This window comes from Gouania willdenowi, chromosome 18 (genome assembly GCF_900634775.1).
Source record: "Gouania willdenowi chromosome 18, fGouWil2.1, whole genome shotgun sequence".
In the NCBI taxonomy this organism is placed as follows: Eukaryota; Metazoa; Chordata; class Actinopteri; order Blenniiformes; family Gobiesocidae; genus Gouania; species Gouania willdenowi.
In genome coordinates this window covers 7005558-7024657 of record NC_041061.1, presented here as the reverse complement: position 1 = coordinate 7024657, position 19100 = coordinate 7005558, and the positions used below count along the sequence as shown (strand labels likewise).

The window sequence follows — 19100 nt, the reverse complement described above, 5'->3', positions numbered from 1 at the left end:
TATAAATAGTAGATTAGAGTAACATTCAAATTTGTTTTGGTATATTTCCTTTTTTTTAAAAAAAAATTAAAAAAAAATAAAAACTATTTGGACAACTTACAAAATACCAGTACCTTGAATATCATGATAAAACCTGTTGACAAAATTCTAAATAGGCTGCCTATTGGCTGCCTGGGAGCATTGTTTATTCACAGGCATATAACAAGTTCAAAGGTTTCCTTTGTGTGAATATGCTTAAAGACAGTTATTTACATTTGTTTTGTAACATGTTCAAGTTTGTATTTTCTGGACCTTTAGGGCTGTTAAAAAAAGTAAAGAATTGTAAATGTTGTGACCATGTTTGGATAACTTAATTTCTGACTTTAAAAAACTCAGTTACACCCCCAGGGACCAAAAATGGTCCACCTCATATAAGTGTTAAAATGAAAAATATATGAATACTTTGGTTACCTTTGGTCAACACTTCAAATATTTTAATCAACTTCAAATCTAACCACAGATATAAGGTTTTTGTTATTTTAGCATGTTTTGGTATGTTTTAGACCTTTTTGTCAAAAGAACAACAATTTGGAGGCAATAAGAACGCATTAGAAACATAGTAAAATTAAACTATACCTCATCTTCATCTGAACACAAAAGATTGACAAGAGAACAACAAATTCAACTGAACAACACAATTGTACAGCTTGTAGCATAAGCCACAGATCAATGTGATGTGCATTTGGCATGCATGTCCTCCACCAGGCCATCTGGCATACTGGGCATTGTCCCGGTGGGCCATCGACCCACAAATGCCTGTCCTCTTCTATTTTAATAGTGTACCTTCTCATTTCATATTTTGAAATGAGACGGTACACTATTAAAACAGAAGAGGACAGGCATTTGTGTACAATCTAGCGAAACCATTTTGACCAGTGGCAAAGTATTTTTCCTAAAGTCAAGCTTGTTAACAATTAGATGTACTTTTTACTTGCACTTCTAATTTTGATACTTAAGTAAAGAAAATATAAGATACTTTTTTTAACCAGGAAAGTCTCATTGAGATTTATAATCTCTTTTTCAAGAAAGTCCTGGAAATAATTAGGTCTAGGGGACTTGCTCAAGGTCTCACAGTGATGGCCCAAACTGCTTCTGTCTGCACTGCTGCTCACCTGAGACAAGTTCAGCCTGTCTAAGGCAGGAAAATGTTGGCTTACACTGGAAACCATGTTTAAAAACCAACTAGAAAACGTAACGTGACTACTTCTATCTATGAGACTTGTTCATGAGTCCAAGTCAAACCACAGTGTCACAAATGTAATAAGATTTATCCAAAAAATCTAAAGGAATTTAATTCTATTAAAACTTAAATTATTCATAACTTGTCCCAACATGGAAAAACATAGTTCATGTTTAGTTAAAAACTGTTAGTGTTTAGTAAAAAAGTGCAATGTAGTTTCCTATGAAATGTTACAGAAGAGATCTTTTGAAAAAGCAATAATTCCAAAGTAATGCCCTGCAGAACAATTTATGTTATTGTTTGATTAAAACATAACTGTCTTTAAGCATATTCACACAAAGGAAACCTTTGAACTTGTTATATGCCTGTGAATAAACAATGCTCCCAGGCAGCCAATAGGCAGCCTATTTAGAATTTTGTCAACAGGTTTTATCATGATATTCAAGGTATTGGTATTTTGTAAGTTTAAGGGGTTGTCCAAATAGTTTTTATTTTTTTTTTTTTATTTTTTTTTTAAAAAAAAAGGTAATCTACCAAAAACAAATTTGAATGTTACTCTAATCTACTATTTTTACTTTTATATTTCTGAAATAGTTTACATTTCGTACTATGAGCAATGTTAATATTTTTATATTTCTGCAATAGTTTACATTTTGTTTTGTGCAATATTTATGCTTTTGTATTTCTGCTATAGTTTAATTCATATTGTGCAATTATTTATTTTATACTTCTGCAATATCTACTATGCTGCTACCTGTAAATAACTCCTGCCATACATAGCTGTGTGCACTTTAAGCTAAAGCCAAATAATGACAATAAAGAAATTCTGATTTTGATTAAAGGGTAACGAAACGCAGATATTTGGGCTGATGGGCTTCTAGGCTGGAAATGACAAAAAATGCCTTGATTATGTAGCAGCTAAGAGACGTCCAGTTTACACTATACAATCGCTCCAAATAACTATCTATGCTATATAATTATCCACTCATTACCAACTATTCCTCTCAATTCTCCATCCATTTTCCAACCTGTCATTGACAGAGGTGAAAGTAACAGATTACAAGTACTTACGTTGCTGTAATTGAGTTGCTGTTATGGGCACCTGTACTTTTTTTTTTTAGTATATTTCTAAATCAGTAATTTTACTTGTACTTAAATATATTTTTTAAAAAATGAAAGTAATTTGTTACATTTCTACTCCCAATTGTTAGTGAGTAAACTATTATTTTTCGTGATTATTTTTTATTTTCATTTCATGGTCCTTTCACCTGAGATCAGCAGTTTATAAAGGCACATTAAACATAATCCATATGTTCTTAGTCGTGCTATTTGTGATCAACAACACTTTCTTGGGTTCAGGTTGTGGTTTCTACCTGTTATGTTGTAACCACATGGCACATTTGGAATGGTACCATTGAATGCTGGTTAGAGTTCCTAAATGTAGCTATACTTAGGGCCTGATATTTTTTCCTTTTGTTTTTGTTTTGTTTTGACTTGAAAGTATTTTATGTATGACTTACTTATAGTCCATCACAGAGCAACACACACCACGGGTGTGTATTACACCGGCAAAACGGGGAGGGTCAGCCGCAAACTGCATCCTGTAACCCCTCGATATTGTCCGCAGCACCCATGGTGGAGCTGCGATCGGTGCCTATTTCTCCCTCTTAACGGAGAGGGTGGATAAACATTCAGGCTTGTTCAGCCTGGGAGCCACCGGCCGTGGAACGGTGGTGCCCTCTTCCAGAGGCAGGCTGCCAGTGGCCAAAGAAACCATTTGTGGCGTAACAGCGCCCTCTTGAGGCGACAGATTGCACGCTACTAGAGGGCCCAACCGGAGGGCGGTGGAGCTTTCTGTCGGCGGCAGCCTGCCCAACAGCAGAGGAGCCGACCCTGTCACAGCGGCGCCCCCCTGACGGTGGAGCAGAGCCATACCTCCAGGAACCAGCGTGCAGTACTGCTCGTTTCCGGGGACAGCGTGGTATCGGGAACTCCGCAACCTCCCACTCAGAGAAGGCCGAGGACTCCCGCTGAGTGGAGACATCAGGTACCGTTACCACGCTGCTTATAGTAGAGGATTTTTCTTTCACATGCTGCGCATGCATGCTGCTTGGGCAATGTACACATCATCTTTATTTGAACATGTGTGGATGCGTGCTTGTGGACATGAAGAGGGGGCCATGAGCCAAACTTCCCGTGAAACATGTCCTCTCCTGACCGTCTGAGGACTGTGCCTCGATGGTGGGGAAGATGGGCTGTGAGGAGCCCATGGATGTGCTCGTGAAAGCGTAACAGGTGGAGTTCGGAAACAAGGAACATCCAGCTGCATCACAGAGGGAGGGGAAAGCGGACAGACTGTATTTTCCTTCCTCCTCATTTGCGTACGGCGAGCGGGCTATGCTGGCGTAGCAGCGGCTGCGGGCCAGCCGGGTGGGCCTTGCTGAGGCTGGGTGGATCACGGAGCGGCCGGACGCGGTGACTTAAACTGCGGACCCTGGAGAGCAGTTTGAGACGGTCTCGCTTCCATGGAAGACACAGACGGGGAGCTTCATCATCCCTCTTTTTGTCTCTGCAGTAGCAGACGAAATCGTGACTGTAAGGGCCATAAAGATACTATTTTAAAAATAGTAATATGTGTTTAAATATTAACATTTTTTGTAATGATATGTTTAAGGTTATGATAATTCATTTGTTTTATATTAGTTTAAAATGCATAATTTAGGGATGTGCTTGTGTGTTTAAAACACAAACATATTTGCTGACTGTGTTATGACGTCACTCATAACTTTGTTGTGTTTCTTTTCTTTTTTGAGCCAAATATGTGATGGAAGCAACACAGGCTTTTGACCGTGCTTCAGACTTTGTGATCTTTTTCTTATTTTTTCAACTAAAAAGTTTAAAATCAGAAAAAGCTTGTCATGTCTCGTTGCGCGCGTAAGAAACGTGGTGTTAAAGATTCGGTTTACACTCTCTCTGCCACATTTTACAAGGTATTTACACCAGTTCTTTGTTTTTTTTTAGCCGGAACAACTTCATTCATCCAACTCTTCTGAGGTGTTTCCGGGTTTGTTGCTGCTGTCAGCACTAATCTCGTGAGAACTGCCACTCAGGCCATTTCAGGTGGCAGTTCTCGTGAGGCTAGTTACGGCGTTCAGTTTAGTAAAGCATCTTTTAATAATTATTACATTAAAATATGGGTTTTGTTGCCTCAATAATGACGTTGCCAGTTTTCTTCCTGAAGATGAAAAAACGGTTGATCAGTAGAAATGGTTCGAACCAAAAATGGCAGCCATTAGAGACTTTATGAAAACAGTTAAAGGAGACATATCATGCCTTTAAATCATTCCTTTTTTACATATAAATCATACAGTTGTGGTCTATATAAAGCGGAACTGCAATGCTTGGGTCTGAATTCCTCATTATTATAGCTCCACCCCTTTTCTACCCCTTTTCTGATGTGCTTCTGAGAGCAACTCGTTTTGGTGCGGTCTCTTTAAATGCAAATGAGACACTCCATACCCCGCCCCCTCTCCAGGTTGCAGAGGTGACACTCGGTTCAACTCCACCCTGTTCGGCCATGTTTGATAGAAGAGATACAATTATTTAGCAGCACAGAAACTTTTATTCACACGTTATTTACAAAATGTCAACAACGAAAGACTTGTCCATCCAGCTTTACATGTTCGAGCCAGAGTTGGACCCGGCGGAGCGAGGCCATATCATCAAAGATCTAAAACGAGCACGCAGTGCTAACATATAATGCTAACAAAACAATGACGGGGCATCTTATCATCACACTTTTTAGCCTTATTTACAGCTTACCGAAGTGCTCTCTTTGTCGTCTGGACAACAAAATCGCAGCGAGAAATAAAAAGTCGATGCAAATACTGTGACGTTCAAAAAACGTAATAGAGAATAGAAAAATCAAAACAGATTGCAAAATATGACCAAAACAGAATAAAAAGATATCAACAGAGCACCTGAAGAGACTAATTTGAACTTTTCTGTACTTCTAAACACTCTAAATATACAACAAAATGCATTTAAGGGCTAAAAACGTGGATTTAGCATGATATGTCCCCTTTAAAGCATGGATTAAAGCATGATTGTATATGAATCAGTGCTGAAAAAAGGTTGTGACATGGAAGCAATGCAAGATTTTGTAAAACCAAGTGACAGTGTCTCACAAGCTGGATTCAGGGATGCTGAACGTGCACAAACGTGCTTCACAAGTCAGTCAAATAACAACATCATCACGAGTGTCATCAACACGTATTAAACAAGAAGCGGAACATGCAGCACGACTTGAACGTGTTGCTGCACAGAAAAAAAGACAGCAGCTTGAGATTGAAATGGCTAAACTTAAATTAGCAAAGGAAGAACTTGAGATGGAAACCGCTTTGGCAGAAAGCAGTGAAAAATGAAAAGTGTTTAAAGAGTATAATAATACAGAAGATGGTTTTAGTAGCCATGCAATAAAACAAAAATCACAAAGCATGAACACAAAAGACACAAACATAGCTGTGCTTTCTCCAGCAGACAGAGCAAGCCTTCATGCACCATCAGGAATGTTGCAAACTGTGGCTCCTCAAGACACAATGAATAATGCACAAATAAAAAGAGATGACATACTAAAGGTTATGGAAAATCAAAATGTAATTACTGAGCTACTGGTAAAACAACAGAAGCAGTCTCAGCTACCAACGAAGGCTATTCCTGTTTTCAAAGGTGACGCGCTACAATATAAGTCATTCATCAGAGCATTTCAACATTCAATAGAACAAAAAACAGACAATGATCAAGATAAACTCTATTTTTTGGAACAATTTACAGCCGGTGAACCTCAAGAGCTAGTTCGAAGCTGATGTCACCTGATAAAGGATACCATGAAGCTTAAAGATGACTTCACAGACACTATGGGGATGAATTACATATTGCCAGTGCTTACATCGATAGAGCATTAAAGTGGCCACAAATTAAGGCAGATGATGGAAAAGCATTAAGTAACCATGCAATGTTCTTAGTTGGATGTCACAACACTATGGAGGACATAGAATATTTGGAGGAGATGGACAATCCTACCAATTTATTGACAGTGGTGTCCAAACTTCCCTACAAAATGAAAGAACGTTGGCGTGCTGAAGCTTAACAAATTGGCATTTAACGGTATGATCCACCAGTACATCCGAGGACCAGCACCTGATGGTGACCTGACAGAGAAGTGAGTTCACTACAGGTAATGTTTAATATTCAAATTACCTCTTGATGGTTTAAATAACTCTGATGCCTGAGAATACTTGTCTGCATGTGTCTGTTACATTAAACTAGAACTGCAGAGGTGTGTTTATTATGCATTATGGCTCAAAGCAGTATCATTTATCACATAATGCCCAAATACGGAGAGTTTCTATTTGAACTGTCTATTTGCCCTGCATAGATTACGATAATAATTTCTATAAATCAAGAAATTTAGCTCAGTAACTGCTCAGTTAAGCTAAGGACTTTATCTTATCACAAGTATTTCATCTTGAGAAGTTGAAATTGAGGTAAAGTATCTTTATTCTTCCCACAGACTGAAATATTTCTGCTGTTGAAAATCTATGACAATCTGATCTTTAAAGATTTCTTTCAGAAAATGAAGATCCACAGTGTGTTCCTGGTTTTTGCTCTTGTGACTCTGATCAATGCAACACCAGTACCAAACAGTGCTGCACAAAACCAAGGTAAGCAGAGCAACAGCTGTGTGTTCATCAAACTTCACAAACCATATTAGGTGAGCTCAAAGGCTTACGTGTCTGACATTGATTGTCTCTCTCCTACAGCTCCTTCTACAGCTGCTGTAGAAGATGAAGCTGCTCAGAAGTTCTTTGGTTTACTGGTAAATGCTTTATCACACCTGTTTGGAGATCAAGCTGATGAGAAACCTGCTGAAAATCCAAAAATGTGCTGGTGGAGACCCTTGTTCGGTCGTAGGAAGCCTGTTTTAGTGAATTGCCTCTACTCACGCCTCCCCTTTTTACCAGTCTCCCTCAGAGGCTGATGGTCACTGGAACCCTGCTCTCTGCATGTAGGTGACAAACACACAATATTCTTTCTCATCATTGTCATTACATTACATTTCATATGTAGTGATGATAACAATACAATATTGATTTTTCACTATCTTATAAATAGTAATAATTCACATGTTTTTCTCACTCATTCTCTAAAGGTCTTGCAGTGAGATGGAGATCACCAGGTCAACTCAAATCAGAAGATATAGATATAGATTTGAGATTATTGTAACATGATGAGAAATGTAAAAGTTTAAAGTGGGGAAATAAAGTATTCATCTTTAATGCATACTGTGAGTTGTTTTGTTTTGAAGATTTGCTGTATGAATTTTGACTTGTAACCAAAATAATATATAATAATGCATGACTTCAAACGCCTGGTCACAATTAAATTTTGAGATGTAGCTGCAGGATTTCCATAGGTTGAGGAGCAGCATCTCCTCTGTGTATGATGCAGTCACTAGGGTGACTTGACGGTGATGAAAGCGTGGAGACAAAATCTGGTATAAAACGTCACTAATTAATCCCAGTATGAAATTTAATGCTATATGCCGTATTTTCTGGGCTATAAAGTGCACTGCTGTATTGGCCATTTTCCAAGAATTTTCCAATTTTCCCAGAAAAATCCATGTAAAGGCATCTCCGTGACATAGGCCGCACTCTGTTTGCTAATGAGGGTGCACTTCAAAAGACTCAGCCAATCAGAACATGCAGGTCGGCGGGCTGCTATAGTTTCCAACTACAGATGAAGACAACTCTTCACTGCCTCATCTGCACATCTGTCCATTTACAGCTTTTCATGTTCAGTTATTACAGATGCTCGGCGCTGTCTTTGAGTCAGCTCTCCATTATTGTTTGCACCCGCTTCAGACCCAGAGTCATCCAAATTTGCTATTGGCTAAGATGAAGGCCACCACTGTTGGTCCCGCCCCTCCTATAAAAATTAGCACCTGTTGACGACCCTGCAGTCTCTGAAAAGTAGGTTAGATGAAGAGATTTGACCAAAGCGGTATAGTGAGTATGGAGTAGGTAGTGAGCCAGTAACTGGTAGGCCCATAAAAATGCATTTTTGGAATTTCCAGCCGAGATGCAGGTCAGCCAAAACCTCAGGGTTGAGTTTTTCTTCAAATGTATATAAATATAAATAAATAAGGATGTGTTTCGGATTGAGGAGCCTCACTGATGGTGAAGAGGAGTACGAGAGGGGTTGGAGAAGAAAGAGGTGACATGGGGGTAGAGAGTGTCCTGTGAATCTGTACGCGCCTATACGTGTTTACCAACATCTGTGCAAGCATATATACATACACACACACACTTACGTATATATACACACATATCCATGATTTTATTTTATTTTTCTTTTGAATTATTTTAGATATATATATATATATATATATAGATACATACATACATTTTAAACTATTATTGTTTTTATTTAATTTTTTTGTGTTGGGGCGCTGCAAATAACGAATATTTATATCTCTTAAATGATCTTGGGTTCCTCCTGAGGCGATGTCTCAAAGTTATTCGCAATTGGTCAAAGTGGGCGTGGTTTATTACATCATAACATATAAATAACATTTATTTCAGCTAAATTATTATGTTGAGGGCAGTGAAATTGACAGGGTAGATATAGAAGACCGCACAGACCACCCATACCAAAAATTAATTAAAAACTATAATTGCAAAAACATTTCGGCCTCTAACTTTCACAATTTAATTCACATCTTCATAAAATTCATATCCACATGTTCCCTACATAGAGTCGCATCTTCTGACATAGGCCACGCCCACTCCCACAGCACATTGCTTTTTGTAAGTCACTACATATGAAAAACTTTTTTCGAATTCCTTTTTGGGGTTTTGTCCAATCAGCGTGAAACTTGGCACGCAGAGTCTTCAATTGGACCTGATCTAAAGTTTAGCAAAAAAATTTGTTCGGGCAAAATATGCGCAAAATATTAACGAGTAAATTTTTTTAGCTCGCTATAAAAAACGCGAACTGTTGCATATCTCGGTCAAAATAATGGCCAACAACACCAAATCTGAGATCCTTGGTTGGCATGTGACTGTGGGGGTATGAGCCAAATTTGAACAAATTAGGCCTCTAGGGGGCACTGCAATTATGAGAATTGTATATCTCCTAAATGGCACCACCGATTTTTACCAAATTTGGTGGGTATGACCTTGGGTCGCTCCTGGGACCGTATCTCGAAGGTAATCGCGATTGGTTTAAGTGGGCGTGGCTTATTACTACATAACATATAAATAAACAAACCTTTATTTCAGCTGAAGTAATATGTTGAGAGCTGTGAAATTTACAGGGTAACTATAGATGAACACACAGATTACCCATACCAAAAAGTGCACCACTAGGTGGCGCTATAATGGGTGCAAACGCATTTTGGCCTGTAACGTTCACACTTTAAATATTATCTTCCAAAACTTCATATCCACCTGTTCACAGCAAATGGCACGTTGGCCTGTGTCCTGACGCTCGCCACAAGCCCGTCATCCTTCATGACGTACTTTAACGGGCTCTGCGAAACCTGGGGGCCGAGTCGCGCAGGAAGGCTTGGCCCCCTTTCATAACTGCTTGCAGTTCTAGTTACAATTATTATTATTAATATAAAACTGTATTCGTAGGTGCGCGCACGTCACCCTGGGGCGTCAGTATAATTTTTTCCTCCCTCGGCTCATTCCACCAACAATGTTTTATAGACTTTACATAACATACTGTACGCATTTCTTGCTTTCAGAGGTGATTTATTGGATGCTCTGACACATTGGATGTATTGACACAAGCACTTACCTCATTGAATTGGCATCCTTGACATTTATTTCATTTTATTTATCCAGGTTAGACACACATGTCTTGTTCTCATGCACGTTATTTTGAAATGATGTTCTCTAATAAATTATGATAATAAAAAAAGAACCTAGTTTGATCTGTATGCACTACTTTTTGTTTTTTTATTAGATGGGAGCAATGCCACCCCCCTCCAAAAAAAAAAAAAAAATTCAGAAGGTGGTCTTTAACCAACTGAGTCAATTCTTAACATTCAACAAAACATTTGATACATTTCAGTCAGGCTTTCGTTCTGATCACAGCACAGAAACTACTCTTATCAAAGTGATCAATGACATAAGGTTGAACACTGATTCAGGAAAAGTATCTGTTCTCATTCTATTGGATCTAAGTGCTGCAAACAGCTTTGTCGAACCCTCTATTCCAGTCAACCTGAGCAGTGACAACTTCATCAACTTCTTTACTGATAAAACTTTAACAATTTAAACAAAGCTAATGTCCCCCCTGCAGGCATGCTCAATAATTTCTTAAACAAAGCAGCTCCTGAAATATCCCCAACATGCAGCTTTTATTTACCGAGTTTCACTCCACTTGGTCTATCTGAACTGACCTGTTTTTTAGATCCAATCCCAACTCCACTATTTAAAGATGTTCTTCCACTAATCAGCACTAATGCTTTTGGATCGTCTACGCGTTATGGATAACAACTGGGAGAAGTTCGAGACCCGGCTTGGAAGTGGAAACTAGGCCACTCATTGGATTACAGCAGAGAGACCCAGGACAGAAGGCTATTGAAAATTGACATAGCCTGTATCAAATCACATTGCTTATCTCCCATTCGGCTCCCCAGCCAGCCAAGGCTAAAGCCAAGGTTGTCTCAACTCTTATCACCAGGAAGTTTCTGCAGACGGCGGCTCTTACCCCCCACTCCCTCCCCCCGCTCCTTCCCTACATTCCTCCTGGAACTGTTGATGCTGAACTTTTCCACACGTCATCTGGTTGTCAGTAACGCAGCTACAGGTCTTCAACTTCAAATGCCTCGTCGGCCATCTTTCCCCACCTCCCAACCGCAGCTGCATGGAGGCGTGGTTGCAGCGCCGACTGGCAGCACGCCCATGTCCCCAAACGGCTGGACTCCTGTTGTTCTTCCCACCTGACCCCCTCCCCCAGCCAACCTCCCACCCAACCCTTCCCACATGCCTTGTCTCGAGTTGTTTGACTGTGTCATGCTTACATTTATGTTTGCAGAGGCGGGTTTTTTTTCCTGGTTTCACACTGCTTTCTCTGTTTAGGGAAATCAGTTTCAAACTGGCAGTTTTTTTTTCCCCTCACCCCTCCTCTCCTCCTGTTATTGATCCCTTTTTTCACCTAAATATGTGGGCGCCGCAAATGGCTGCTCCGGTGTGTTGATGTGTCTCCTTTCACTGCAACTACCTAGTCAAATTCCTCGTATTGTTCTAAACTGTACCTGGTCAATAAAGCTCTTCTGATTCTGATTCTGATTCTAATGTGATGAACAGGATTAACACAGGTTATGTGCCACAGGCCTTTAAAACCGCTGTAATCAAACCTCTCCTGAAAAAACCTACCCGTGATCCAAGTGACTTGTCCAATTATAGACCAATATCCAATTTTCCTTTTTTTTCCAAAAAGTCATTGCAGGTCAACTATGTGATCACCGACATTGGAACAATTTATACGAGAGCTTTCAGTCTTGCTTTAGAGCCCATCACAGCACAGAGACCATACCTGTCAAGTTTTGGATTTGAAAATAAGGGTAATTTTCTGGCGCCCACTACGAGCCGTCCCACCCGCCCAACCAAGCTCCAGTATCCCTTATATTTTAAGACAAGTGTACAATAAAACTAAAATACCCACTTGTCAACCACTCACTAAATACAATCATGTAAATATAATGTGGTAGGTCGTCCTTTATTAAAATTAAAATGCTCTGAACATTCCTACTAGGGCTGGTGATATGGACCAGAACTCAAATCTCAATATTTTTTCTCAAAATGGTGATATATGATATAAATCTAGATAATTTTATCAAATAAAGTCTGACCAGAAAAACAATTCTGAGTTAAATTTGCTGATGCAAAATGTCACACAGGGACATTTATTAACAAACAGATGCACATTATGTACTCAGAAATTCATCTAACTGAGCTTTACATGTTGTTCTGAGAAGTAAAAGCAGCGACTCCGAAAACTAATATTTTCATACATAATAAGCTATAATATATATATTGATATATGAAATATTAGAGTTTTCTATACCGCCAAAATAGAAAACTCGATGCATCTTGAATCTCGATATATCGCCCAGCCCTAATTCCTAAATTATAAAACAGCCTAAATTAAAACATAAATGTGTATATGAAGCACATGTGTTTATTTAATATACTTACAGTTTATATACATGTCAACACATTGAATATTTACTGTTAATTTCACATTGCTTGTCTTTAAGTTAGACATTAACATTTTATTTTTATTATATATTTTATTTTCATTTCTCATGATGACTCATGTGGTTCTCTGGGATTCACTAATGACTTATTAGACACATTTCTTAGAGACTTTAGATTCTTTAACACTTTATAAAGCAGTGTATATTTGTGGAGCTTGTGATTGGCTCATTTTTCATGGTGACTTACGTGGTTCCTTCCGCTGTGGGAGACGTTAAATTCTCAGTTATTAATCTAACAGAACGTGTAACTGTGTCTGATGTATTCTGGACCAAACCCATTCACAGATTTATATACCAGCAGCAGAACTTTAAAGTCTATTCTGAGGCTGACTGGGAGCCAGTGTAAAGACTTTAAAACTGGGGTAATGTGCTCTGACCTCTTTGTTCTGGTTAAGACCCGAGCTGCAGCGTTCTGAACCAGCTGTAGCTGTTTGATGCTCTTTTGGGGGATTCCTGTCAGAAGACCATTACAATAGTCCAGTCTGCTGGAGATATAAAAGCATGGACCAGTTTCTCCTGATCTTTCTGAGCCATTAAACCTTTAACTCTGGAGATGTTCTTTAGGTGGTAGAAGCTGTTTTTGTGATAGATTTGATCTGACTGCTGAATGTAAGATCTGAGTCAATCAGAACACCAAGGTTTTTGACTTGGTCTTTAGCTTTTAAAGATCGAGACTCAAGATACTTGCTGACAGCAGTCCTCTTTTCCTTGTTACCAAAGACAATCACCTCCATCTTGTCATGGTTTAGTTGAAGGAAGTTTTCACTCATCCAGCAGTAACGGCGCAGCCACACTGCCACCTAGAGGATTTGACTATCAAGCGTATCTCATCTACTGTAAAGTGTAATAAAAAAAAAAAAGGTACTCAAATATATACATAAAATAAAGACATAGCCCCAACACATTTGTCTACTTATACAGTGACATAGAAAGCCAAGAGTGCTTTATTGTATTTTAAGAATATTAAAATTTTCACAAATGTACATACAGAAATTGTACTTTTTGTACAAATATAAAAGTATACTAACGTCACACTTTCATGGAAACACTTTTAACACACTTCAAAGCAATTGTACTCTACTACACTTCATGAACAAATATATTTTACTAAAAACTGATACTGATACTTAAAACTGTTATTTTATCATACACTGAGAGCATATTTCAGAAGTACACATTTAAATATCAATGCTCTGATATTAGGTCTGAACATATTTTAAGTTACATTTGAGTCTAATAATCTTTTTGTACCTTAAAAAATGTATTTGGAAGGTGTTCAATAGTATTACTGTGAACGTGCACTTCAACCCATTTATCAATTTACTAATTTAGCATAAATTAGTACAAGTAGTATGCTTTAAGTCATATACTTACACTTAGCAACAATACACTAAATACACTTCAAGTTGAATTTTTTATATTTTAATTACAATTAAATATATATTTAGTACAAAATTAGTTATTCAAAATTAGCATGCTTTAAGTTAACTAATCATAGACACACTTTATTAACTTTTAGTACTCTTAACACATTTATTTTTCACCAGGATTCTTTATGATTTACTGAAAACTGAAATATATAGTTATAAATACTGAATACATAACACATCACATAACATAGTAACTCATAGGTGGGTTACATCTACTTATACAGTGATATAGAAAGATTATATTTTCCTAATGACTCAGTGAAAACTTGAAATATGTATTTATGAATGCTGAATACTTAACATATCTCATATTAAGTAGATGAGTGTTTCTCAAATGGGGGTACGCGATGGCACTACAGAGGGTACATGAGAGAGAGAGTGGAAAATTAACAAATAAAGTGTCGGTCTTGGTCCCACCCCAGGCATGAGATGAATGGAAATTATAAAAACTAGTGAAATAAGTCTATTCATAAGTCTAAATCAGTGTTTTTCAACCTTGGGGTTGGGAGCCCATGTGGGGTCATCTGACATTTACAAAAAATGTAAATAGATTTTACATTTTTTTATTAGAACAACATGAAGTCTTACACAACTGTATTTCTAAACTTTCACTTGGTGAATCTAGTTCAACTAAAATGCGGTAATAAATAAATAAATATCTAAGCTGAAACATGATCAAAAACTAATTATAGTCCTCAGACGATCAGGAGAGGACATGTTTCACGGGAAGTTTGGCTCATGCCCCCCTCTTCATGTCCACAAGCACGCACCCACACATGTTCAAATAAAGATGATGTGTACATTGCCCAAGCAGCATGCATGCGCAGCATGTAAAAGAAAAATCCTCTACTATAAGCAGCGTGGTAACGGTACCTGATGTCTCCACTCAGCGGGAGTCCTCGGCCTTCTCTGGGTGGGAGGTTGCGGAGTTCCCGATACCACGCTGTCCCCGGAAACGAGTAGTCCTACACGCTGGTTCCTGGAGGTATGGCTTTGCTCCACCTGCAGGGGGGCGCCGCTGTGACAGGGTCGGCTCCTCTGCTGTTGGGCAGGCAGAGGGCTCCACCGTCCTCCGGTTGGGCCCTCTAGTAGTGTGCGATCCGTCGCCTCAAGAGGCCGTTGTTACACCACAAATGGTTTCTTTGGCCACTGGCAGCCTGCCTCTGGGAGAGGGCACCACCGTACCACGGCCATTGCCTCCCGGGCTGAACAAGCCTGAATGTTTATCCACCCTCTCCGTTAAGAGGGAGAAATAGGCACCGATCGCAGCTCCACCATGGGTGCTGCGGACAATATCGAGGTGTTACAGGCTGCAGTTTGCGGCTGTCCCTCCTCGTTTTGCCGGTGTAATAAACACTCAGGCCCAGGGGGACCCGACCCGTGTATTGCAAGAGGAGATTGGCTCTCTGCTGAGCAGAGGAGCTATCTCAATCGTTCCACCCGTACTGTCCCAGAGCGGCTTTTACTCGAGGTATTTCCTGGTCCCCAAACGAGGGGGGCGGTATTCACCCTATCCTGGATCTACGGGCTTTGAACAGATTTCTCAGGAAATATAAGTTCAGGATTCTTACACATGCCTCCCTTGCATATTTCCACATTCCGATACATCCCCCTCACAGAAAGTACCTGAGATTTGCTTTCCGGGGACCAATACCGTGTGCTCCCCTTCGGCCTCTCACTGAGCTTGAGGGTGTTCGTGCGTTGCAATTGCAATTATAATCGCGCCATAAATGTACTTAATTATTAATTACGTGATTGCAATTATATTTGACCCCAACCGTGGTGTGTGTTGCTCTGTGATGGACTGGCGCACTGTCCAAGGTGTACACTCACCGCCCAATGACCAGTGGTGTAAATAGTACTGATATATCCTACTCAAGTAGAAGTACTATTACTTGATTGAAATTGTACTCAAGTACGAATATAAGTAAGTCATACATAAAATACTTTCAAGTCAAAACAAAACAAACAAACAAAAAAATCAGGCTCTAAGTATAGCTACATTTAGGAACTCTAACCAGCATTCAGTGGTACCATTCCAAATGTGCCATGTGGTTACAACATAACAGGTAGAAACCACAACCTGAACCCAAGAAAGTGTTGTTGATCACAAATAGCACGACTAAGAACATATGGATTATGTTTAATGTGCCTTTATAAACTGCTGATCTCAGGTGAAAGGACCATGAAATGGAAATAAAAAATAATAATCACGAATAATAACAATAACAATTGGGAGTAGAAATGTAACATATTAATTTAATTCTTTTAGAACTTTTTTAAGTACAAGTAAAATTACTGATTTAGAAATTGCAGAAATATTAACATTGCTCATAGTACGAAATGTAAACTATTTCAGAAATACAAAAGTATAAATAGTAGATTAGAGTAACATTGAAATTTGTTTTTGGTAGATTTCTTTTTTTTTAAAAAAAAATAAAAAATAAAAACTATTTGGACAACCCCTTAAACTTACAAAATACCAGTACCTTGAATATCATGATAAAACCTGTTGACAAATTTCTAAATAGGCTGCCTATTGGCTGCCTGGGAGCATTGTTTATTCACAGGCATATAACAAGTTCAAAGGTTTCCTTTGTGTGAATATGCTTAAAGACAGTTATTTACATTTGTTTTGTGACATGTTCAAGTTTGTATTTTCTGGACCTTTCGGGCTGTTAAAAAAAGTAAAGAATTGTAAATGTTCTGAACATGTTTGGATAACTTAATTTCTGACTTTAAAAAACTCAGTTACACCCCCAGGGACCAAAAATGTTAAAATGAAAAATATATGAATACTTTGTTTAACTTTTTAACTTTCAACACTTCAAATATTTTAATCAACTTCAAATCTAACCACAGATATAAGGTTTTTGTTATTTTAGCATGTTTTGGTATGTTTTAGACCTTTTTGTCAAAAGAACAACAATTTGGAGGCAATAAGAACGCATTAGAAACATAGTAAAATTAAACTATACCTCATCTTCATCTGAACACAAAAGATTGACAAGAGAACAACAAATTCAACTGAACAACACAATTGTACAGCTTGTAGCATAAGCCACAGATCAATGTGATGTGCATTTGGCATGCATGTCCTCCACCAGGCCATCTGGCATACTGGGCATTGTCCCGGTGGGCCATCGACCCACAAATGCCTGTCCTCTTCTATTTTAATAGTGTTGTATGTTTGAAAACAGGTTTATGTTTTAAAATCTACGAAGGTTTGAACTTTGAGAGTATTTAAACGAGAGAAATGTGAGGAAAATGTTCATTCCTGTCTGAGAAAAGTGTATAAAGTGTGTGGTGAGGGGTTTTACAGCCTTAAAACTTTTATAATAATAGTAAAAAATAAAGCTGACTACTTAGTAGATTTTGCCTATTGCGGGTTATTTTTTTAACGTAACCCCCCCGATAAACGAGGGACTATTGTACTAAAATACCAACAGTGTGCTCATGAACTTTTGTTTTTTCTTTCCTTGTCATGACCCTCCCCAGTCCCAAATCTTTCCCTCATCTCCTCCCCAGACGAGCAGTGCCAGTAAGATCTTAAGAATAGACAATCTTTGAATCAAAGGAGCTCTCAGTTCATTTTGAAAGAAAACATTTTGCTTAAAATATGTGCTACAATTTGTTTGTTTCATATATTCTGTTAAAATAAAATCTCTTTCAATTCCCATGCCTTCTACTTTTGTTATACTGTATATATGAAACTGCCTGATACTGGCCAAGATGCCATGATATGTACCGGTAATATCTGCCCCTTTGGAGGTCTCTGAACGGGCCTGCTAGTGATCAACTGTTGTGTGGAGTCATATGTGGAGTCATCGTCTATAGACACGCTCACTCAAACATCCCGGTTTTAGAATTGGTCACAAAGTGACTTTTCAGAGGCTAAAACACCAGAAAACAGGCAGGTTTGGGAAAATAAACCTCAAACACTATGTTGTTGAACAAAGTTAGAACAAATTGAGATGGGTGAAAAACAGAATAATATGTCCCCTTTAATTTTGGTAGAATTCATCAGTTGGTCTGTTGCTGCTGCCCGCCTCAGCTGCAGCTGAGCTAAGCTGGTGAAAGTTAAAAGGTGTCTGTATTCAGTGCAGAGTAGATGACTGACAGTAGTTCAGCAACCTTATTCATAACTTCTCCAGAATATTTTGATATTAATACCCTCATTAAACCACGTGTCTTTAAGTAAAATGACCAAGTGATGTGTCAAAACTATATCATTAATATCTAACAAGAGTGTTACCTGTCACCACTGCAATAGAAAAATGGCAATAAAATGTTTTAATTGTAGAACAAATAATTTTAAAATATTTGATAGATTAAAAGCTACACATGATAAAAACTAATAGGAGACAAAAACCCTCAAGATGATTTTAACAAAATAAAAATAATAGCAGAACTGTAAATGTTAAAATATTTTTCCTCTTTGTCAATTCACTTTTTTTCTTGTAGTATCTCAGTGTCCTATAGAATACATGATGTAGGTGAACAAATGTTTGTCATGTTTTAGATGTTGACTAAGCTGGTAAATTATGTGTAGAAAATACAAAATGCCTTACAGCAAGAAAAATGTATATATTTGCATTCTGAACAAATAAAGAAAGTATGTATATATAGAGTGAAAAGTCAGGACACAAATTCAGTCAAGTTGAATGCTTCAATTTTTCCTTTGGAGTTCTATTTGGCAAAAAATTTAAGGTAATACAATATCTTTAAAATCACTAGTTACAATAAACCTACAAATGAAATAGTCTTTAAAAGCTGTTTTTACTAATCCTTTCAGAAAATGAAGATCCAAAGCGTGTTCTTGGTCTTTACTTTTGTGACGCTGATCAATGCAGCACCAGCACCACAAAATGAAGGTAAGGCATCTAAAAATGATTTGAAACAACATTTCACTCAAAACACCCTATTTGGAATCAGGTGTTCATTAATATTGTTCTACAGCTCCTTCCACAACATTTGAAGAAGATGAAGCTGCCCAGAAATTTATCGGCTTAATTGCAAATGCTTTATCACACCTTTTTGGTGATCAGGCTAATGATGAGGCAACTCAAGAATTCATATCCCACCTCATCAACTTTGCCAAGAAACTTTTTGGAGA

The 19100-nt window shown here is 38.2% G+C and overlaps 1 long non-coding RNA gene across 1 annotated transcript; it reads left to right on the top strand.

Annotated features, from left to right (window-relative positions):
* Nucleotides 1-6700: 6700 nt before the first annotated feature.
* Nucleotides 6701-7561, top strand: LOC114480691 (uncharacterized). The gene is made up of 4 exons (XR_003676150.1): nt 6701-6765; nt 6852-6942; nt 7042-7286; nt 7431-7561. It is a non-coding gene; the product is annotated as an uncharacterized LOC114480691 (long non-coding RNA).
* The last annotated feature ends 11539 nt before the right edge of the window (nt 7562-19100 follow it).